The sequence below is a fragment of the Canis lupus genome, chromosome 5 (genome assembly GCF_011100685.1).
Source record: "Canis lupus familiaris isolate Mischka breed German Shepherd chromosome 5, alternate assembly UU_Cfam_GSD_1.0, whole genome shotgun sequence".
NCBI classification, from domain to species: Eukaryota; Metazoa; Chordata; class Mammalia; order Carnivora; family Canidae; genus Canis; species Canis lupus.
Window position 1 is genome coordinate 3,442,707 of NC_049226.1, and position 24,010 is coordinate 3,466,716.

Consider the following 24,010-nt stretch of genomic DNA (forward strand, 5'->3'; position numbering starts at 1 on the left):
CATATGATTCTACTGGGCGCAGAGCCTATATTCTCACCTCTATTTTCTTTCTTTCTTTTTTTTTTTTATTCTATGCTTTTTTAAAAAAAAGATTTTATTTATTTATTCATGATAGACAGAGAGAGAGAGAGAGAGAGAGAGAGAGAGAGAGAGAGAGAGGCAGAGACCCAGGCAGAGGGAGAAGCAGGCTCCATGTAGGGAGCACGACATGGGACTCAGTCCTGGGTCTCCAGAATCATGCCCTGGACCGAAGGTGGCGCTAAACCGCTGAGCCACGGGGCTACCCCTCACCTCTATTTTCATTTGATTCTCAGATGAAGGGAGGTAAGGTGATATTTCCATCCACACTCAAGGAGTTGAGTCTCAGAGAGGGGAAGTGACTTCCTCAAGGTCACCCAACTATCACATGGTACAAATGGGGCTTGGCTTCCATCTTTGGATTGCAAGCTTCATACTCTTGGCCACTGTGCCCTCACTACCACTCACCTGGGATCTTGCACTACCTGCTGGGCTGATCTGAAGGAGATTATAAAGTTGAGTTCCAGTTAGAGGAGAGTCTGGAAACTCATGGGGCTCCCCCTCTCCATGCTAGGGCGGGTATCTTGGGGACATGAGTTATCTAAGATGGAAGGAAGGTGTTTCTTCAGAGCCATTTCCCTTTTATTTTATTTATTTATTTATTTTTCTTTCTCTTTTTGCTCTCTGGAGAACTACAACTTGAAACCCAGCACACCAAGAAAGAGCACCTGGATAGAAGGCAACCTATGTCTTAGTGACCAACACAAAGGTACAATTTTAATAGATAAAGACCAAGTGACTGAGGTCATGACGGAGCCAGTCAGGTTTCTTGGCTTTCCAGGGAGAGGGCCCAATGCAGAGGAAGCCCGGTGAGTTACTGGGGTGCATGTTTCCTGGGGGGAAGCCAGGACACCTCCTTACCTTCTCATCCTGCCTGCTGTTGAATGCCACAGAAAGAGTAGGGGCCCAGGAGGAGAACTGAAGCATGGATGCCCCACTTCCCTCTTTTTATCTTCAGTGTTTTGTTAACTGTGTCATCACAGAATAGATACAATCAATTTGTATTCTGTTAGGGCAGCAAAATTTTGGCTACCGAATAATGGTTAATTTAATAATCTGGTCAACTTAGAGGTAATAAACAAAATATTAATATAAATGAATTAAGTTTTCAAGCAAGAAATAAATTATTTGTTCATTCTTTCCAAAAACGGTTTTGAATACCAGGATGTACTAAGCATACAAATGAATGGCTGTCTGTGTGCGATGCAGTTGATGACAGAGCATGGACATGCCGTTGGGGATCTGAGAACCTCAGTTTGCAGCCCTGTTTCCCTGGGATTATGCAAACTATGAGATAAATAAAACATATATTCACTTATTTTAATTCCATCATCTTTCCCCTGTCCTTACCAGCTTGTGGTGCCCATAAGGTCACATTATTTTTTTTTTCAAAAATCTATTTATTTATTTTAGAGAGGGAGAGAGAGCATGTGAGCAGGGTAAGGGGCAGACAGAGAGGGAGAGAATCTCATACTGACTCCACGCTCAGCATGGAGCCCCATGCAGGGCTCGATCCCAGGCCCTTGAGATCATGACCTGAGCCAAAATCAAGAGTCAGATGCCCAACTGACTGACCCACCTAGGTGCCCCATGTTATTTTTAATAGGTAGAACTAGCTGGCTTTTTACTCCTTATATAACTACCAGGACTTAATCTCCAGTCATATCCTCCGTGTTGATTGGTATGGATTCCTAGAGAGGGCCTCTCCTGTTCTTACCCCTGTCCTTTCACTATTGTCTACCCCTTGCAGGTGGCTGGGGTATGGCACCCACCACATCCATAGTCATGGATGCCCTGCTCAGAAATCAGCTTTCCTAGCTAACATGCTGTTTCTCATGTTTCCAATGAGAGACGGGAAGGACATTTGTCCCTTATTCTATTTACTCCGTGGCCCCCAAATAGGGGCTGCACATCTCACAAAACCCCAGTGTGGAAATGGTCCTTTTGGTGCCTGTCCATAGCTCTCTTTTCTACAGTGAGAGGAAGGGGTGATTCTTGATTTGTGGCTTGGATTTAGGATCAGACAGCCCCTCTCCCTTGCATTTGCCTGTGACCGTCCCTCAGACATGCACTCACACAGCTCCTCTCAGTGGTATGCAATGGATACCTCTTCTCGCACCTGTTCATCTCCTAGTCACCCTCCCATACTATTCTACTCACAAGTGTTCTCAAATTATTGTCATAATAATACACCTGGTCTTCCCAATTAGAATCATTGTTTAGAGGACATAGCTTAACTGTGTAGTGTAGACAGGCAAAACTCTGGCCACCGAATGAATATAGTGTGGACTACGGGTCAGACAATAATGTAGGTCAGGACCACCACTTACTGGTCATGTGAGCATTGATAAATAAGACATCTTGTGGTTCCAGTATCTTAACAGGGAGTGGGCTTGGTAAGCTCCGATTCCTTTCCCACCCTCACATGTCACATTACCTAAGTCTTGGGAATTCTTGCATCATACTCATTATGGAATCTGGTTACCTGGCAGCATTTATTCACTGTTACTGACTGGCGTCATTGGTCAGCATAGTTTCTACCTGTGATTCATTAGTTCATTCATTTCCCAAGTAATTATTGAACATCTACTATGCGCCAAGTACTCTTAGGCAGCGAGGATTCATTAGTAGACCAGCTGACCAAATAGGTCTGAATATCACAGAAATTGCATCTTAGTCTGGGAGATAATAAGTAATAAATTTGTGATCTAAAGCCAGTTAGTAATGTGCTATGAAGGACAGAGGAGAGTTGGTGGTAGAGGCTGTACACAGACCTGAGCGCAGTTATTGAGCAACCATGTGAATGTCTAGGATGGGAGCATTTCAGGCAGAGGGAACTGCAAGAGCTAGGGCCTTTAAGCAGGTGCATGCTCCGCTCGGTGGTTTGGAGGAGCAGCGAGAAACCCCATGTGAGGGGCTGAGCGAGCAAGGAGGAGTCATAGAACAGGAGGTTGTACAAAAGCCAGGGGCCTGATGAGGGAAGCCTTGCCAGCCATGCCAGGGCATTTGAATTGTATTCTATACAAGCTGAGAAGCCACTAGATCATAAACAGGGAGTAACCGGATCTGATGTATGTTTTAAAAGGTTAACTCTGACTGCTGAGAGGGAAGGATGGACAAAGGGGTAGAGAGAGGAAAACCAATGAGAGCTTTTGGAAGAAGATAGTGGGTTTCCATAGCAAACGTGGGTTTGGGTAATGAAAGGATTTGAAAGGGTTTTCGTAGTGGACACGAGGAGATCCCTGGTGCAATGAAAGGGGGTAAGAAAGAGAAGATGTATGAAAAGAAAACTTCATCTCGACTAATCCTGCTGGTGGTAAACCTGCAGTCATAGAAGTTAACCTCCTTGGGCAAAATCTCATATTACCTTTATCGACTACCTATATTCTGTGCTGTATTATACAGATATTTGAAGTAGAAATATGACTTCTATGTAATGCCCTATTATTTTCCTGGACATGGCATCGACATTTCTTTCTATATCACACCCGCCGTCCTCCATGAGATTTAATGTAACAGTTGCTTCCAGGCATTTTTCTCCTTTTCCCACAAGTTTTGCTTTCTGATCATCGTGACTCTCTGTCCAGACGTGTTATTTCTTCCCTTCTTCATGGGTATGTCCTGTCTCTTCCTAACTACCAACCTTTTTAGTCTGATCAGCTATGCATTCTAAAGACAAAATCCTACATTGCGGTGCTGAATACATAATAACTTCTTATTTTCTCCTCTTGTCACCTTATTCCTGACCTTGACATGCTAGAAAAGATGAAAACCTCATTGGAGCTCCCGCTGTGCTTTCTTCCTTCAGCCTTCAATGCTACTGGAGATGTGTGTCTTCCAGGTTCTTCTTTCTATGTCTAGTGTTTTAATATAAATCCAGAATGGGAGCAATTGTGGGATTGGTAAATCTTAGCTTCCTATCCATATTATTTTATGGTTCAAAAAGCAAGAAAGCTGCTTCTTTATCTTTTAAGATTTATTCATTTATTTGGGAAGGAGAGAGAGAGAGAGAGAGAGAGAGAGAGAGAAAGAGAGACAGATTGAGAGAGAATGTGCACACATGTCCAGGAAAGAGCGGAGGGAGAGAGTCTCAAGTAGATGCCACACTGAGTGTGGAGCCTGATGGGAGACTTGACCTCACGACCCACGAGATCATGACTTGAGCTGAAACCACGAGTCAGACGCTTAACCGAATGAGCCACCCATGCACCCCTAAATAAGAAAGCTCTTTAAATAATCATGCCAGGTCTCCACTGGATTACCTCCATTTTTTTTCTTAATTATAGTATCACCAACCTCCACCCCACATTTCCGATCATCAGACAAGGGTGCCTGTGCATGGTCTTCTGAGCTCATTTCACACAGGGCACTACTGTGTCTCAGAAAGCCCACTCTCTGGGCAGCCTGGGTGGCTCAGCGGTTTAGTGCCGCCTTCCGCCCAGGACGTGATCCTGGAGACCCGGGATTGAATCCAATGTCGGGCTCCCTGCATGGAGCCTGCTTCTCCCTTTGCCTCTCTCTCTCTGTCTCTCTCTCTCTCTCTCTCTCATGAATAAATAAATAAAATTAAAAAAAAAAAAAAAGAAATCCCACTCTCTCCCTCCCAGGGCAAAACTCTTAACATCTTCCATCCCCCCCACCCCATTTTTCCATATCTCTTTAGCTTAGCCTTAATTCTTCCATTCTCGGCATGTTTTTATCTGCAGGATTTCTGTCCTTTGGAATCTCTCTTCATAAGCTCTGAAAACGTTCCTGATGGTTATTTCTTCCACCTCCTTAGGAATACATTCTTGCATTGGTAGCACAAATACTTGGTGACTAATATAGACGGGCAGCCATATACAGCTCATTAGCACAGGTTCCCTTGTATCCAGGCGTAGAAGATGTTCTGTTTCCAGAACATTTTGTTTTTGGTTTTTTGGGTTTTGTTTTCTTTTCTTTGATCCTCGCTTCTCCCTGAACTTGCTAAAATGCAAGTCAATGGTGCACTGCTAGTAATTAACAATTAAATTCCAGTTTCCTTGTCTCCTCTGAACATCAGGAAAGCTAAAGTCAGGTCCACATTTTGATATTATCAGGAGCAAAGACTTCTGCCCACCTCTCTTCTTTGAACTAAAAATGTTGCTCCCACTAGAATGAATCAGAGTCAAATAGAAGCCCCGAGCAATATCACACTAATTTAATTTGGAAAGCGTGTCACCAGAGGGCACGGAGAAGAGGTACGTTGGCACATTTGCTGACTAACTGACGGCTTTGGAAACATCTGTATTCATCTTGGATTGCACTTGGCCACAGTCCAGACAAAATTTGGTTCTCTTTTCTGCCAGGCTTCATTTTGGTACCAGGGCGTGAGGGAGGACATTCTTCCTGAGAAATATTTCAAATGAAACACCAGTGTTCTGGAATGGTTGTAGGCACAGACCTGCTTAGGGGAAGGGGCTGCACTCAGTAACCTCGGGGGGACTTTTGAGGTCTTGGATCTGCTGCATTTCTACTGTAACCAGAGCTAGACCTAACTGCTTCGTCTATAAAAATCCCTCCCAAAGGTCTCCCTTACTGGAAGAGAAGTGAGCAGCATGCAAATGAGCAGTCTCAAGCCTTCCTGGGATTGCTGTTTTGGCTCCAGCTCCCTGCCTCTTTCTCTGCCCAGCTCTCATCCCAGAAGCTTGGTCGTGGGCCACACCAGAGCAGCAGGCTCGTTCCCAGAGGCGGCTCCATTGACAACTCTCGGCTCCCTCTAAGACGGCTCCATCCGTCCACCCGAGGGTCGGAGGGCACACTGGGTGGCTCTGCACCACCCCCCGCCGCTCCCCCCGCTGCCTATCTGCCTTCTGGTCGGGAGTCACCTCTCTAATCTCTAAAAGGCATCTGGCTGTCTTTGCAGTGATCTGTGTCGCTGCCTCCACCTCAATGACAGCAAAAACTCCTGGGGAGAAGAGCTTAGGCTCCAGAGTAGTTTGTAGAGTGGGAGCTGGGAACGGGTGCAGAACACGCGAGCTCTGTTGACACGACCCCTATGCCGCAGGTTCAGTTCACGAGCAGTGCAGCCCGGGGACACGTTAAAGCAACCAACATCGAAAATCGCCTTTAAATTAGGCCTGGCACCTGTGCCGTGTAACTCCCGGCAGCCCGCAGGGAGTCCACGCGTTTGTGCTGTGCTCGTGCCCCCGCTTAGGGACGGCTGCCCCACTGCAAGCACAGGGCCGACGCTCCCTAAATACCCATCACATCAAAACCCCCACAGAGTAACACTGATACCTAGCGATACAAGAGGCCTGTGAGGACAGAGAGGGGTCCGCGCCTCAGCAAAACAGACTAAGCTGCCTTCGCAAACGTGGTCTTGGGATAAATTTTGATTTCCACGCATGCACATGTGCACATGTGTGACATGCACCTTCTTTCCATGAAGGATACTCCGTTCCCCTGTGACGTGTTAGATCTGTGACACGGCCCCCACCGCTCACCTGCATTTCCAAGTGCAAGCGCAGCCTCAGTTACACACACACACACACACACACACACACATGCACACAATCAAGAAGGAAAACCAGGGCAACGCAACCGTCGGCCACACACCGGACATACCCCGGGCCCGGCCTGGAGAGCCTCTCGCCCTCCAGCTCCGGCTTTGCCCACAAGGCTGACACGGCATTGCCCTCTGCCTCCAGGTCCCTGGGACGGGGCTGGCATCTGCTGAATGAGCAGTCTGCACTCCCAACCCAGCATCTGGGGCGTAGGAACTCAGATCCTGGAACTTATTTCAAGGTCAATTTGCTTTAGAATCCAAACCCATTTACCATAAAGTAGAGATATGCTGGAGAGAGGAGGGGGGCCCTCAGGAAGGGAAGGCACGTTCATTAAAACAGCTGTAGGAAAGCCGAGCACTACACACGGCCGAGTGTGCACACACACGCACGCACACACGTCCTCACCACCTGTGTCTTTTGAAAACCCTGTCTCGATCTGCACTTCCCTCAACATCCTCCCGCCGCCGGGGCTTGTGCAGCTCAGGTGCTGGGCCCCAGGGAGCGGGGCTGGGGGGGCCTGTCCACATGTCACCATTGTGGGTTAAGGCAAGGTGCTCCCCCGGCACGCCGCAGCCCCCCGCCTCTCTCCGAGTCACCAGGCTGGCACTAAACTATGACCGGCCCCTTGCAGACACTTCCCGGAGCCGCTGACAGATTTCCTTGAGCCGTGAGTAAAGCTAGGGTGTCACGGAGAATTGGCAGTGGCAATTTTCGCCTCATTGTCAAATTGCTTCCTCTGTTTTCTGATGGCCTGTCCCTCTCCTCGTGCCCTGCCTGTGGTCATTTCTCATTTCCCCGTTTTGAGGAATAATTTTTCCTCTGTCCTTCCACTCCCAGGTCCTGTCCCCGGGGCAGCGGAGATGCTCAGGGACCAGTTTGGCCAGATGCGGCCTTGGGGGTAGAAGGGGCAGGGCCCGGTCACACAGCCGGGGACAGGAGGGCGCGGTGTGGCCTCACCAGCCTGCCACGGCCCCTGGGGACCTAGCCTCCCCTCCTTGCCCTGCGCAGAGCCGGCGACAGGTCTTCACGGATGACTTGCCACCCGGTAAAGAACCAGGCTGTGCCGGCGAGCGCAGCTGAGGGAGCAGCGGAGCAGCAAGCAGCACTGGTCGGCTCGTTCTGAGGACGCTCCTCAAGGCCCCGCCAGGAAGAGAAACAAAGGCCGCCTTATGGACAGGCTCCTCCAAAGGCCGTTCTCTTGACGCTTCGGGGCCGAGGGCACCTGGTGTGCTGCACACACCCTCGACCTTGGCTCCTCAAGGGCACGCAGGCCTGGTCTCCAGGTCATTGCCGAGGTCACTGCTCAGGGCAACAGAGCTCCTGCGGTGACTCTGGGCTGTCCGTTCGCCGGCCGGTCCGACAGCTATTCCATCGGGCCCCTGCTGTATATGTTCTCGGCATCACGCAGGTGCCAGGAGATTTGCAGAAGAGGCATGAGACAAAAACCCCTGCTTTCCATGAGCTGGGAGCTGGGAGCTGGAAAGGGCTACCCATCCAGGGCGACCCGTCCTCGATGCCACTGGGGCTTCTGTGAGCCAGGGTGGTGCTAGCTTTTGACTCTAGCCCCTCACCTCGTGAAGCAGCTGCTGTCACCATCCCCTTATCGCAGAGCCTGGAAGACGTTAGTGACTTGACCCAGGTCTGAGTGAGAAGGCAGGATTCGAACCCTGCTCAGACTCCAGTCCTCCGTCCCGGGGTCTAACCCGCGAGTGTGCTGTCTCCAGGGAGTCTGATGATCACTTTGGCTGGAAATCTCTCTGTTCGCCGGCACTTTGGGAGCTACAGAGGCAGGGTCAAGCAAAAAGGCCTTCTCCGGCTTCAAGACCTCCTGGTTTTACCACCGCCCCACGTTGGAGGGGTGAGGGAGGCAGGGCACACTGAGGGCGGGGGCCTGGGATGCAGTTGTAAGAGATAAGGAGCCGGATGGATCCAGCGGGGGCCCAGGGCGAAGCCGGTCACATGACAGGAGATTATCCAGTGTCTCACTTTCAACTAAGCAATTTCAAATCTCAGCGTGTTTTCCAATTTCATAGTCGTGGTGGACAATATGCAGCTGCAACAGCTTTTTGTGCTCTGAGACCTGGGACAGACAATGGCAGTTTTATAACCCAGGGGACCTTTAAACAAGAACTGACAAAGCAGTGACAATCTCAGTGAAAAAGTCACCCAAAGCCAGCCCCAGAAAACTGGGCCAAATGGCAGGGAAGAGCTTCAGGCCGGCGCGGGCCTCAGGAGAGGAGTTTGCAGCTCCCTCGGCCGCGGCTCCGGGCCTTCCTCTGGGGCCGCTCGCTCTCCCTGGCTGGCGAACCGGTGCTCTGCTCTGGGCCTGGGGGAACGGCAGCGGTTTTGTCCCCTTGGGGAGAATACGAGATCAAAAGAAAAAGAACTGACCCATTTTTGGGGAAAGTGTTTATTTTCTGGCATAGAAGTCTAGTTGCTAATAATAGAGCTAGAGTTGGGGAGTGGGTCCCCCGTGAGCGCGGGGGCAGGAACTCGGCCTCCTGGGCATCAGGGCGCTTATGGGAACTCTTCTTCTCTGACCAGGTGACACCAGGGACAACTACAAGTAGAGCCTGTGCCTGCAGCCCTTGCAGATCCTCTGCATTGCCGGAAGGGGGCACACACTTCAAAAAGCAGCTCCTCAAAATCCCTGCTTCTTGTTGGAGACCACCGGCAGGCGCCACCCCGGAATCCCCGTGACACCTTGCAAGCACTGAGGCCTGCACAGCTCTGTGCATCCTGGTGTGAAGAGGCCTCTCCAAGCCCCTTTATGATACCAATATCTGAGGTTTTCTGCAAAGCAGGGAAGGAAACACATGATGCGTGTCTATACGTAAGAAATGGAATTTCACAAAGGGAGTGAGTGAGCCGAGGGTACAGAGAGCAAGGGCCAGACTGCTGGCGACCAGAGCGCCGCTGCTTCCTTGGCTACGGAGTCAAGGCCGGGACGCAGGGCTCCTCTCTGGGGCCGTGTGATGGTGCGAGTGCCCACGCACCTCAAAGTGGGGATGCCACACACACAAACAGACCTCGGGTCTCCCGGGCTGTGTGGTTTGGGGCTAAATGCTTAACTTCTCGGAGTCTCGATTTCTTCCTCTGTGAACCGGGAATGATAAAAACACCTCTGAATGGTTTGGTGAGGATGAAATGCAACCACGTAGGTAACCTTCTTGGCACAAGCCTGGTGCTTGATCAACGCCCGGTGAGTGGAAGCTGCAATTGCTAAATTTTTTTTTGAAGACTATTCAAGGTAAGTCGTGGTTAAGTTTTCAATTTTTACTAAATTTGAAAGACGGGTCCGTTCGATCATGGATTCTAAACTCGGGGTGGCATTTGGTGGTCCGTGTCAGAAAGGAAGGAACAGCATACCCCCGAGGAGCAGCCTGAGGAACACGACCAAGAGGTCCTAACAGAACTTATTGCAAGAAATACGCTTTTCACAGGAGGCCAAGAAGACTTGGGAATAACTGAAAATATTATTTCAGAGACCACAGCATGAAGGCTCAGGCTTTGGACAAACTAAGATATATGGCTCGTGCTCGTGGTCAGTGGGATGGTGAGGACGGCCAGCATGAGAGGGCTGCTGGTAGGAGTTGACTTATGCGCGTCAATGGCAAGGACCGTGTTCCAATGTGCAGGCGGATGGCTGGCTCCCAGATAAAAGCTCCCAACTGGACTCTTTTCTGCAAGGAAGCGGGTCTGATGGGAGACCAAAAGGGACTCCATTCCCATAAGGGAAGTAGGAACCGAGGAACGGAAGCTTGAAGGAAGACCACTTGCAAGGGGCCAGGCTGGGGGCTTGCTTGAGGACAGCTCAGGCTACGTGTCCTCACGTGGGCCTCATCCCAAGGCTGGAAGCCTTATGGGGCAATGGCCTTGGAGATGATTCATTAAGGTGAGGCTGCACTGGGGGTGTCTAAGAAACGGACTCCTGCAGCAAGGCCAGCGGCAAGAGTGACCACCAGGCCACGGGTGAACACGGCTGGAGCTGGGGCGCAGCTTCCTGCTCCTCTGCGCACAGGCTCCATCCAGCCAGAAGCTGCTTTCCTTCGAGTGGAGCTCTGCCGCACACCTTTTTGTGGCGTGGCTGTGGCGTGGAACTCGTGTTCCACCATGTTAAGTCTAACCACGGAAGCGGTCCTCGCAGTGTGTGTTGTCACTAGTTCAGCATTTGATAAACATGTGAGGTGACAATGTAAAGTGCTTCATCTGTAACCGTCTTGCAATTTCAATTCAATTTAACTCAATAAGCACATGTTTGACATCTAATATGCATCCATTTCTTTTCCTCAGCTCTGCTTCCCTCCATGAAACTTTGCACACTTCTGGATCGACTTTGGGCTGAAAACATTTTATTCATAAATTTCAATAGCTTGGTGATGCATCGCAGCAGCCAAAACGTTTTTCACATTAACATTGAGATGAGCCCTCTAAACAGTTCGAGCACATTTTGTATGACTCCAGTGTATTAGTTATCTATCACTGCATAACGAATCAGCCCAAATCTTGCGGCTTAAACTGCAATAACACTTCATTATCTCTCACGGTTTCTGTGGATCAAGAATTCAGGAGGAGCTCAGATGGCAGCGTGGGTCAGGGTCATGTATGAGGTTGACGTCTGATGCAGGCTGGGGCTGAAGGCATCCAAAGGCCCGGCTGGGACTGCGGGGACCACATCCAAGGCGGCTCCCTCACGTGCCTGCAGAGCCGGTGCTGCTCATTGACTGAGAGCGTTGTGAGTGTGCTTCGGATACGGGGGCAGGCTTGCCCTCAAGTAAGTGGTATGAGAAAGAAGGCAAAATGGCAATACCTGTCATGCCCGAGCCTTTAAACTCACATCACATCTCTCCATCTCCATCACACTCTGTTGGTCCCATAGGGCCAGCCTTGATGCTTTGTGGGAAAAGACAATGAAGATGTGCACCCCAGGAGCTAAGGCTCCCTGAAAGAAGGAAACTCCAAGATTGGCTACCACCACCGGCAACTGATAGCTGCAGTCGACTTCTGGACTCTCCTAGGAAGCATATGCCACGTGCACAGACACGCAAGTCGGCAATTCCAGCTCCATGTGGGAAAAGTCTCGCTTTTCCCACCTCAGGTGACATATTTGAGCGTATTTCATTGGCTCTGGCGACTTCGGTGGCACCACTCCATCCAGTTCAGTCACAGCACTGTGCCTCCGTCCTTCGTTCCTTTGTGTTCCAGGCGCCAGTTCCTAGTACGAGCAACAGGGCCGGTGCACGCAGTCAGGTCCTTAGCTCCGTTTGAATTAAAACCCTTTTGTCTTTCCCCCTTGCTCTTTTCCTCGTTCCTTATATAAGTGGAATCCCCTTTGATCTATTGTTATTTCAGTCCCAGAGCAGTGCGATTCCACTCAGAGGGGCTGGAGAGGCAAGGAGCCAGAGGATTTATCCTGTAATTACCAAATTCATGTACATACGCAGAGTGTAGCATATGATTATAAAATGCTATCATACAAGCAGGAACCCGGACTTATTTCTGTACAGATCGAAGGTATCATTTGAAGTTCAAGTTCTGTTCGAGTTTCTCCACCAACCTGTGCTAGGATAACCTGCTATTACCTCCTATGTCACATATTCAAGTAAAGCCCAATGCATCATTCCTCCTCAGGTCAACTCTCCCTCCTAACTCACATTTTTTCTATCCACGTTTCCACCTAAAGAGGTACAAAGGCTAAAAACTCAAGCATCTCCTTAGTTTACATGATCCCCTTTGCCCCGTATATACACACAGTGACAGGCTGACATGTCTCTCTTCTCCATCCTTCTTTTCCCTTCTCCTAACCACATTTTCCAAGTATCTTTCATCTTCCCATATATTATTTGCATCAATATCTTAAGTTGTCTGGCCATGTCTGATGCCTCTGACCCAAACGGATCTGCATGCTTTGACCAGATCAATTCTTAAATGGCACTTTGGTCATTTCATTCATATGTTCAAAGCACCTTCTGCTTTTTGTCCCAGGATGAAGTCAAGACTCCTTGGCCTGATATACAAGATCCTCAACATTTATTCCAAAGTATATTTCTGCTTACTTTTCACTCCCACCCAACCCGAGAGCCCTTATCACATGCTTCTACTCTACTCATGCTCTCTTCCGCCCCTGTTACAGCCTTGACCGACAGCTTTGGCGTTGCGCATCCAAATTACATCCATCCGTGCTCCCCACTTCCCCATCCCACACCTATGAGGGCTCTGGCTCCTCCTGGACTCTGCTTGTCTTCAACTCCAATTGCAGGTATCGTCCACTATGCTCACTTGCCCCGATGTATAACCTTGTGTTAAAATCAATCTCTCCTGCTCTGGGTGCAGAATTCCTGAAACGATAGTCTTCTCGTAGTCAAGACTGTGGGTCTTCTCCACTCACCTGAGTTGAGCACATGGCTCTACATATATGAAGAAGTCAAGATTTATTTATGGATGAATTCTGTGAGCCAGAAACCCTAATAAAAGCCCCAGGAGCAAGGTTTTTAACAGCTTCCTCTCTTCCTCTTCTGGCTCAACAGCTACTTTGGGTGGAAAGAGCTAGACTTCCCATCATGGTTAAATGCAAAATATTCGATTTTGCATCAGTGAGGGGCACAGCAGCCTCCTGCCCAGCAGAGGAGACACTCCATTTACGCTGCTCTTTCGGATTCCCCAGTTTTGTTTGTTTGCTTGCGCTAGGTTTATTTTCTCTCTCAGTTTACCCTGTTTATTGTTTGACAATTTAACTATTGTTTCTGGTGCCAATGGCAAGTGTCCTATTTAGGGCTACCCACTGTGGGAAGCTGGGGTAATTGCACTTGTACATTTTTGTTTTCCACAAGATGCTGCTCGGGTGATAGAGCCAGGACTGCACAAATGGCTGAAACAAAGAAATGTATTTCTCCTGTCGCCAAGGGCAGAGACTCCCACCTCTTTTGCTAGATGAAGGGATGAAAGCAAGAGAAAGACAGGCATCCTGAGATCTGCTGTCTTCTGGAAGAGGAAAGCCTCTCTTTGGTATCTTCTCCCTGACAGAGAATAATGACCTTAAACCCACATCCTAATTAGCATTTATATTAAGTGAACTAGGGACCGGGTAGAAGGGTTGAAGACAGAAGCATGTTTTGGCTGTTAGGGAGGAGTGAATAAGGGGGAGTAGTTATTTACTCGTCCAGCAAATAAGGATCTATTAAGTGCCAGCCCCAGGGACTGGCATTGTTACTCCTACAAAAAACACCAAGAAATAAATCCAGCTCAAATGCAAACCACAGTCTGCCTTTGCGGTGCCTTTTCCTCATCAAGGAGTCTTTGATCTTCTCTGGATTAAGTCAAAGACTGTCGATGGAAACCCAAACTGAGTCACAGTCTGGGAACCACACAGCATGAAAGCAGTGATGGAGGAGGCCGAGGTCATAGCTTTCATTACTAAGTGTGGGCAAGGTGCTTCCCTGCAGTGTGTTCTCTCAGACTTGGCCTTGTCTGGGCTTAAATGGCTTTAATAATAGAGCTTCGACCATACCACAAGGCCTTAATATTAAGCCAGGCATAATAATAGTGAAATAACCCACCATGCCAAGCAATTTAAGCCTAAGCTCTCAGTGTGGCTGAGACAAACCAAACTCAGAAGGCCAATGCCAGCATGACTCAGAGAACATTACCCCAGAAGTCACTGATCACCAATCTACAGTGTATAGGATCGAGGCCTGCAGACCACAAACCTCCACACCGGGAAGCCTCCCAAGGTTCAGGGGGAAGCTGAGTGGGAATGTGTCTTGTCCACACCCTCACCGGAGCACCTCTACTTTTCTTGTTCTTAACTATTGAGGATTCACATTGATTTATTTTGATGACAAGAGCTCCCTTGGGTTTTCCAAAATGTTTCAAATTATTATCTGAACAAATATTTCCAGCTACTATAGGTAGCAGGACTACCAGAGAGCCAAAAAGATCAGGATGAAAAATTTGATAGCTAATCACAGGTGTGCCACCAACTTTGTGGGACTCCTTGAATCTCCATGTCTCTGGAGATGCGTTCTTATTGTCTAACGTATAAAGCAACTCCACCAGTTGGTATTAGAGAAGCCTTCATGAGTCAGACATGAGAAAAGAGATAGAGAGACAGAAAGGGGGAAGGAGAGAGAGAAAGAAAGGCAGACAGAAAAAGAAAGAGGAGAAGGAATAATGGACAGGCTTGAAGGGGAACAAGAAATGGTATATGCAAACTTCCGGGAGACATCCCAAGGAAGGAGGCCTGGAGCCCAGGGCGAGGTCTGCATCTACATCTGATGCATGCACAAATCCTTTGGTCAGCAAGTGTTAGATTCGCTGGGCCCATTGCTTATGAAAAATGGGGTGATACCCACATGGAGAAGGCTCAAAGGAAGGAGATTTCTCCTTGACTGAGATTTTCAAATCTGGCAGTCTGTAGATGGCATCTGAGAAACATCCAAGCTAGTGAAAAGAATCATTATTTTTATTAAAAACAAACAAACAAACAAGCACTATTATGTCACCTTGAGCATTCAGCACTTTCCTTTCTCTTCATCTCAGTTACTCATTTGAAAACATTTACTGAGCAAATGCTGTGGGCTCGGTTTTGGAGTACAGGAAACATAACAAGATCATTTCCTGCCTTCATAGAGTCTATAGTCTGGTTTACAGAACAGGTTGGGAGAGTGACAATAAATAAGTAAGTACAGCAACCATCAGTTCTATTATATTTTAGTAATTGCTATGTGAGAATTCAATCTTCATTTCATAGAAGACAGGACTGTAAATTCAGAGGGCTTGAATACCTTGTTCAGCATTTTGTAGCTCTTGATCATCAGAGGCTCACTTTAAGCCAAGGTCTGCTAACCCCACACAGATACTGTCTCCTCTGCCCCCAGAAGAGAAAGGTCATGAGGAGTGGAAGGAAGAAACAGGAAAACAGCAAAATTGAAATCATGGGTCATGTCACGATTGAGGTTGACTGGCCCGGGAGAATTAACACTTGCTCATCAAAAACTTCAAATGTATAATTTGGGCACTGAAGCAACGAAAATCACCTACCAGAGCAAGGTTGTTATGAAAGCCAGCAAACCAACAAAGTAACTACAGGGAGGTCAGTATGAATACAGCAGCGGAGAAGCATGGGCACCATTTCTCCCCTTCCTGGGCAAGTGAATAGAGAATGGCAAGGAGCCCTCCTAAGTTGTCCTCAAAGGTAATTCCACTCACAGTTTCATAAAACTTCCAGCCATGAATGTGTCTTTTTTGCCAGCTTCTGGCTGTTTGCGAGCAATGCAGACATTTGTGTGAGATATACAAAGCCATTTCAGCTGCTCAAAAGCTATCAGCACTTACATGCTAGGTTTGAGCAAGACAGATCCTGCAGTACTCAGGGCATCAAAGGGGATTACCCAGAAACCGATAACAGATTTTAATTTAGATGATCATGATGGGGGCTCAGGAGGAGGAGGCTGAGAAATGGACAGATTTAACTGCAGGGTGGTAAAAGGCAGGAGATGAAACTGATGATAAAGGTACATTTGGAGGTTTATTTAACCAGCCACCATGTGGTCTCTTCCACCATGGCCTTTCCTTTGTGATACACAGCAGGCTGGGGTAGGAAAAGACCCCAAAGCAGGCTGGCCCAGGGCCTAGGATCCTAGCCTGCTGTGGAGACTTTTAATAGCTATTAGTGCTCTTTGTTACCCTGAAAAGAAACAAAACATCCTGTTAACTAACAGACTATTGAACCCAGTAAATACTGGTTTCTGGGTGGGGTATGAGGGTGTCCCAAGTTCACAGGGCTCTTTCTGCCGTCAGTTCCCATACGCTGGATCTCTCTCAATCTGTCTCTCTCTTCTCTCTCTTTCTCTCCTTTGTCTTGGCCAGTGTTTGAAATCTTTCACTGTAGAGGTGTTTCTTCTATGTTCTTAATTCATTCCCATCACTTCTAGGTAAAGGCCAATGTTTTGCTTCTATCTAATGAGTGACCTATTAGGTCCTCCTGTTAGCAAGTGTTAGATTCTCAGGGCCCATCACTTATGAAAAATTGTGTGACATCCACATACAGAAGATTCTATTCTCTATTAAAACTTATTTTTATAGGATACTCACTTATTCACTAATTTACTCAATTATTCAGCAAGTGATTATTGATTGATCAACTGCCATCGGCCAAGAACTGTGATAGATACTAGAAAATACAGCAGTGTGAAGGACGGACTTTGCTCCTGCCTTCCTGGGGAGAGTTTCACTGATATGATGGTTATAAAGAAAGAAAAACAACAACAACAACAAGGTTGGTGAACAAATACTTACAATGTGTAATAAGTAATGTAGAAGAATTAGCACAGAACTGAAAGAATGATAGTGAAGTCCACTGGGGGAAGTTGATTTGGATGAGATCATCCAGGAAGGACTCTAAGGCTGCTGGGATTAGGACTCTTTAGGAGGAATCATTTAAGCTGACTTAAAGTTGAAGAAGACACATTTACATAGTAAAAATATTAAAAGAAAACAAAACAAACCCTAGAACTAGGAGGGAGCATCTCATCCTGATAAAGGGCATCTACAAAACACTTGAAGTTACTATCATACTGACTGGTGAAAGACTTTGAGCTTTCCCCCTAAGATCAAGAGCAAAGCAAAGGTGTCCACTCTTGCCACTTGCATTCAGCATCACCCAGCAGGTTCTATCCAGGGCAATTAGGCAAGAAAAGTATATAAAAGAGATCCAGGGAAAAAGGGAGAATTAAAAGTGTGTTTGCAGATGACATGATTTTATCTAAAGAAAATCCTAAGAGCTAAGAAGCAAGTTCAGCAAGGTTGCAGGATACATGATAAATATATGAAAATGAATTGTACTTTTGCAAATATACAGAAATAAGCATACACTAGCAACAGATAATCCAAAAGTGAAAATAAGAAAATAATCCCATTTAAATAGCACCAAAAGTAATAAAATGTCCTGGGATCAGGACAAAATAGATGTACAACTTCCACTCTAAAAACTACAAAATATTGCTGAAAGAAATGTAAAAAACAAACAAACAAACAAACATAAGTAAGTGCTCATGGATTGGGCAGCCCAGGTGGCTCAGCAGTTTGGCCCCTGCCTTCAGCCCAGGGTGTGATTCTGGAGACCTGGGATCGAGTCCCACATCAAGCTCCCTGCACGGATCCTGCTTCTCCCTCTGCCTGTGTCTCTGCCTCTCTCTCTCTCTCTCTCTCTGTGTGTGTGTCTCTCATGAATAAATAAATAAAAATCCTTTAAAAAAATGTTCATGGATTTAAAAACTTAATATTGTTAAAATGCTCAACTTTCAAATTTATTGATAGATTCCACACAATTCTATCAAAATCACAGCTGCCTTCTTGGGGAAGGAGGGCAGAAATTAACAAGCTGGTACTAAAATGAATATGGAAACACAAGAGACTTTGTGGAATTGTGGAATAGACTCAACAGTCTTCAAAAAGAAGAACAAAGTTACAGGACTCACATTTCCTGATTTTAAAACTTACTGCAAGGCTATATATATATATCAAATGTCAGTGTGGTACTGACATAAGGACAGACATGTAGACCAATGGAATAGAATAGAGTATCCAGAAATAAAACCCTCACATTTACGGCCAATTAGCTTTTGATAAATGTGCCAAGAAAATTCTACAAAATGGTGCTGGGACAATTGGATATGCACATGTAAAATAATTTGGACTCCTGTCTCACATAATATATAAAAATTAACTCAAAATTTATCATGGACTTAGATGTAATTGCTAAACACAGAGGTACAATTTGCAGCATTAGGTTAAGAAATGACTTAATGATTTTCATAACCATTATCATATATATGACAAGTAAACACAAAGGGAAAAAAGGAAAAAAACAAATCAATTGAACTTCATCAAATTAGAACTTTTTGTGATTCAAAGGGCACTATTAAGAAAGTAAGATGGGAACTCAAGGAATGGAAGGAAATGTTTGCAAATCATATATCTGATAAGGGACCATTAGCCAGAATATACTGAAACCTCTCACAACTCAGTAACAAAAAGACCAATATCCCATGTGAAAAATAGGCAGAGGATCTGAGTAGACATTTCTCCAAGGAAGATACACAAACAGCATATAAGCACATGAAAATACGCTCAATTTAAATAGTCCTTAGAAGACTGCAAAGAAGGAGAGCCTGGGTGGAGCAGTCAGTTAAAACTCTTGGTTTTAGCTCAGGTGGTGATCTGGGATTGTGAGATCGAGCCTCACGTCAGGCTCCATGATGAGAGTGGGGTCTGTTTGAGATCCTCCCTCTCCCTATGCCCCTGACCATGCTCTCTCTCCATTTCTAATAAATAAATAAATATTTTTTAAAATGTGAAGGAAAACCACAGTGAGACACTACTTCACACTCACTGGGCACGTTATAATAAAAATGAAATATAATAACAGATGTTGGAGAGGATGCGGAGAAACTGGACCCCTCCAGCATTGATGATGGGATTTTAAGACGCTGTGGCCATTTTGGAAAACAGACTGGCAGTTTCTAAAAACCTTAAATATAGAGTTTCCTATGACCTAGCAAATTCACTTCTAGGTATATATACACACAAAAGAAGTGAAAACAAACGCCCACACTAAAACCTGCAGGTGCATGTTCAGAGCAGTATTATTCATTATAGCTAACCATGCAAATAACTGAAAAGACAGCCAATAAATGAAGAGACAAAATGTGATATGTCTGTATAATGAAATATTATTTGGCCATAAAAAGGCATGACATATTAGTACATGGTGCAATATAGATAAATTTTGAAAAATTATGTCAAGTAAAAGAAGCCAACCATAAAGACTATATATCGTACAATTCCATTTATACACACTGCCCAGAGTAGGCAAATCTATAGAAACAGCAGCAAGCTAGTGGTTGCCTAGAGCTGAGGGTGAGGGGCGATGCCGAGAGTGATAGTTAATGGGTATAGGCATTTCTTTATAGGGGAATGAAAATGTTTTAGAATTGACTGGTAATGGTCACACAAGTTTGTCAATACACTACATGGAATTGAATTATGCAATTTAAATTGGTGAATTGTCACGTACAGGCATACCTTATTTTATTTTGCTTTGCTTTATTGTGCTTGGCAAATACTGTGGTTTTTTGTTTTGTTTTGTTTTGTTTTGTTTTGTTTACAAATTTAAGGTTGGTGGTGACCCTTGGTGCCATTTTTCCAACAACATTTGCTCATTTTGTGTCTCTGTCAAAATGTTGGTAGTCATTGTGATATTTCAAATTTTTTCACCATAATTATATTTGTTATGATGATCTGTGGTTAATGATCTTTGATGCTACTATCATAATTGTTCTGGGGTGTCACAAGCCACGCCCACATAAGATGGTGAACTTAACTGTTAAATGTGTATCTTCTGAGTGCTCCATTCACTCACTAGCCGTTCCCCCTTCTCTCCCTCTCCTGGGACCTCCCTGCTCCCTGAGACACAGCAATATTGAAATTACACCAATAATAACCGCACGGTAGCCTCTGAATGTTCACATGAAAGAAAAGTCACACATTTCTCACTTTAAATCAAAAGTTAGAAATTATTAAGCTCAATGAGGAAGGCGTGCCAAAAGCTGACACAGGCTGAAAGCGAGACCTCTTACACCGAACAGTTAGCCAAGGTGTGAATGCAAACACAAAGTTCTTTTTTTTTCTTTTTTAAAGATTTTGTTTATTCATTCATGAGAGACACACAGAGAGAGGCAGAGACACAGGCAAAGGGAGAAGCAGGCTCCCTGCAGGGAGCCTGATGCGACTGGATCTTAGGACTCCAGGATCACGCCCTGAGCCGAAGAAGGCAGAGGCTCAACCACGGAGCCACTCAGGCATCCCTACAAACAAAAAGTTCTTTGAAGGAAATTAAAAGTGCTCTTCCAGTGATCACACAAATTATACAAAAGCAAGACAGCCTTATTTCTGATGTGAAGAAAGTTTTAGTGGTCTGGAGAGATCAAACCAGCCCCAACATGCCCTTGAGCCAAAGCCTGATCCAGAAAAAGACCTTAACTCTCCTCAGTTCTCTGAAGGCTGAGAGAGGTAAGGAAGCTGCAAAAGGAAAGTCTGAAGCCAGAAGAGGTTAGTTCATAAGGTTTGAGGGGAGAAGGTATCTCTATAACATCAAAGTACAAGGTGAAAGAAGAAGCAACTGTTGATGGAGAAGCTGTGGCAAGTGATCCAGAAGATAATTAATTAAAGGCGGGTACATTAAACAACAGATTTTCAACGTAGATGAAACAGCCTCAGGGATATCTGGGTGGCGCAGCGGTTTAGCGCCTGCCTTTGGCCTGGGGCGTGATCCTGGAGACCCAGGATCGAATCCCACATCGGGCTCCTGGTGCATGGAGCCTGCTTCTCCCTCTGCCTGTGTCTCTGCCTCTCTCTCTCTCTGTGTGTGTGTGACTATCATAAATAAATAAAATTAAAAAAAGAAAAAAAGAAACAGCCTCATATGGGAAGAAGGTGTCATCTAGGACTTTCATAGTTAGAGAGGAGAAGTCAGTGCCTGCCTTCAAAGCTTCAAAGGACAGGTTGCCTCTCTTGTTAGGGGCTGATGCAGCTGGTAACTCGAAGTTGAAGCTCATGCAACTTTACCATTCCAAAAATCCTAGGGCCTTTCAGAATTATGCAAGATCTATTTTGCCTGTGCCCTACAAATGGAACAACAAAGCTTGGTTGACAGCACATCTATTTACAACATGGTTTACTGAATACTTGAAGCCCACTATTGAGGTCTTCTGCTCAGGAAAAAAGATTCCTTTCAAAATACACTGCTCACTGGCAATGCACGTGGTGACCCAGGAGCTCTGATGGAGATGGACAGTCAGATTAATGTTGTTTTCACACTCGCGAACACATCTATTCTGCAGCCCATGGATAATTAGAAATGGAGTCTGCAGTTGGGATTGCATTGCTGCACTCTTGTGTGAATCTTGAACACATGAAGAGCTGCTTCTAATGGACAAGCAAAGACAGTGGTTTCTTGAGATGGAAACTACTCCTGGTGGAGAAGCAATGAAGGTTGTTGAAATGACAAAAAAAAGATTTGGAATATTACATAAGCTTAGTTGATAAAGCAATGGCAGGGCTTGGGAAGATTGACTCCGGTTTTGCAGGAAGTTCTACTGTGGGTAAAATGCTATCAAACAGCATTGCATGCTATAGAGAAATAATTCATAACAGGAAGACTTAATCCATGTGGCAAACTTCATTGTCTTATTTTAATTCATTGCTACAACCACCCAACCTTCAGCAACCACCCTGAATAGTCAGCAGCCATCGACATCAAGGCAGGATCTATGAGTCATCGAAAACTCAGATAATGACTAGCACTTTTTTAGCAATAAGGTATTTTTTAATTAAGGTATATACATTGTGTTTTGTGAGAGCTAATGCTTTTTCCACATTTAAAAGACTATAGCCTAGTGTAAACATGACTTTTATAGGCACTGGGAAACCAAAAAATTAATTTGACTGACTTTATTGCAGTACTTGCTCTTTTATGGTGGTCTGGAACCAAACCTTCACTATCACCAAAGGTGCCTGTATGTGATTTACACCTCAATCAAGCTTTTTAAAAATGATTGAGGAAGAGTGAGCCAAGCAATAAACTGAGGCAGGAGTAGTATCAAACCCCTTCTATTCAGATTGTGGTCCACAGACTAATGGTCAGCATCACTTGGAAGATTGTTGGAGATGCAAATTTTGGTCCCCACCCTAGATCTATGAAATCATTTTCTGCATACTGATTAAGTTATCCAGTTATTCATATGCAAATTATAGTTTGAGAGGCACTGATCTAGATAAACAGTGAATGAGGGTCAAGGCTCTGTCATGGGAAAGATACACCAACATAGTATTATATTGGAGGGACTGAGAGAAGCCAATGGGGTTTAGCGTGGAAGAGAGGGAGAAGTGACATGGGGATTAGTAGGGAGAGGTAAACATAGAACATATTTTTCAGGGACTTATCGTTAGAGTATGAAGTTTGGATTTCACTGCAATTGGGAAGGATCAAAAGGTTTAAGCAAAATCGGGACATCTTGCTATGTGGAATATTAATTGGAAAGCAGCAAATGCAGAAATTCAGAGACTAGTTTGTTGTTGGGCAGAAAGATGTTTGTGCTTTGAACTGAGGTGATAGTAGGGGAGATGAAGACGATTACAGGATATATTTTGAAGGTTCACAAGACTTGCTGATGATTAAATAAGGATGGTAGAGGAAAGGACTCTTGCATGTTTGGCATGGACACTTGAGCATATGCCGGTACCACTTACAGACAGAGACACATGGTGGGAGGGGGAATAGGTATATAGCACAGATCTCCAGTAGACAGATGGGTATATGAATCTAGAACTCAAGGTGTTTGAGTTGAAGATATAAATCTGGGAGTCGGGATCCCGGGGTGGCGCAGCGGTTTGGCGCCTGCCTTTGGCCCAGGGCGCGATCCTGGAGACCCGGGATCGAATCCCACGTCCGGCTCCCGGTGCCTGGAGCCTGCTTCTCCCTCTGCCTGTGTCTCTGCCTCTCTCTCTCTCTCTGTGACTATCATAAATAAATAAAAATTAAAAAAAATAAATAAATCTGGGAGTCATAAACAGAAAGATGCTATTTAAATGAGATCAGGGTCAGCCCTGGTGGCCCAGCGGTTTAGCACCGCCTTCGGCCCAGGGCGTGATCCTGGAGTCCCAGATCGAGTCCCATGTTGGGCTCCCTGCATGGAGTCTGCTTCTCCCTCTGCCTGTGTCTCTGCCCCTCTCTCTCTCTCTCTCTCTCTCTCTCTCTCTCTCTGGGTCTCTCATGAATAAATAAATAAAATCTTAAAAAAAAATAAATGAGATCACTTAGAGTATACAGAATGCAAAACAATGTTAAAATAAGCCCAAAAGAAGGCTAACTCACTGACTGTCAAGCCAGAAAAGTGCTAGGAACGCTATAGTGAGTAGGTATCTATTGGCGCTCATCTTCTAGGAACCTAGAATCTAAGAAAGCATTGAAATAGACTGGCTTTGGGAAAAGGGAATTATTCGACATATTTAACAACTGGTAAGGTAATGGCACTAACTGCAAGGGCCAGGCTCTGACCAATCACATCACCCTAACCATCCAAGGCTAGGAATCAAGGCCCGGGAACCCCTTCTACTTCCACTGTTCAGAAGGGTAGACAGATGAAGGAAAAGTTGGAGATGGGTGGATTCAATGTAACCAGGCAGTAGCGGGCACTCAGGGAACTCAGACAGAGTCTATTCACCAACCTACATGGAAGTATTTCAATATTTTAACAACTGGGATAGCCATCCTGGTGCAACCTGACTGAATAGCAATCGGTCCTTAATACAGAGGACTGAGAGAATAAGAAAGTATTTTCATTAAG

The 24,010-nt window shown here is 45.8% G+C and overlaps 1 protein-coding gene and 1 long non-coding RNA gene across 5 annotated transcripts in view; both read right to left on the reverse strand.

Moving 5' to 3' along the window:
- The window catches only part of LOC111095772, a 69,056-nt gene extending 66,543 nt beyond the window's left edge, over window positions 1–2,513 (reverse strand). For all 4 annotated transcript variants that reach the window (XR_005359032.1, XR_005359033.1, XR_005359030.1 and 1 more), the window contains exons 1-2: window positions 2,409–2,513; window positions 940–1,047 (exon numbers count right to left, since the gene is read on the reverse strand). This is a non-coding gene — a long non-coding RNA (uncharacterized LOC111095772). The remainder of the gene's footprint in view (window positions 1–939; window positions 1,048–2,408) is intronic.
- Window positions 1–24,010, reverse strand: part of NTM (neurotrimin) — a 934,064-nt gene that overhangs the window by 687,232 nt on the left and 222,822 nt on the right. The window lies entirely within an intron of this gene.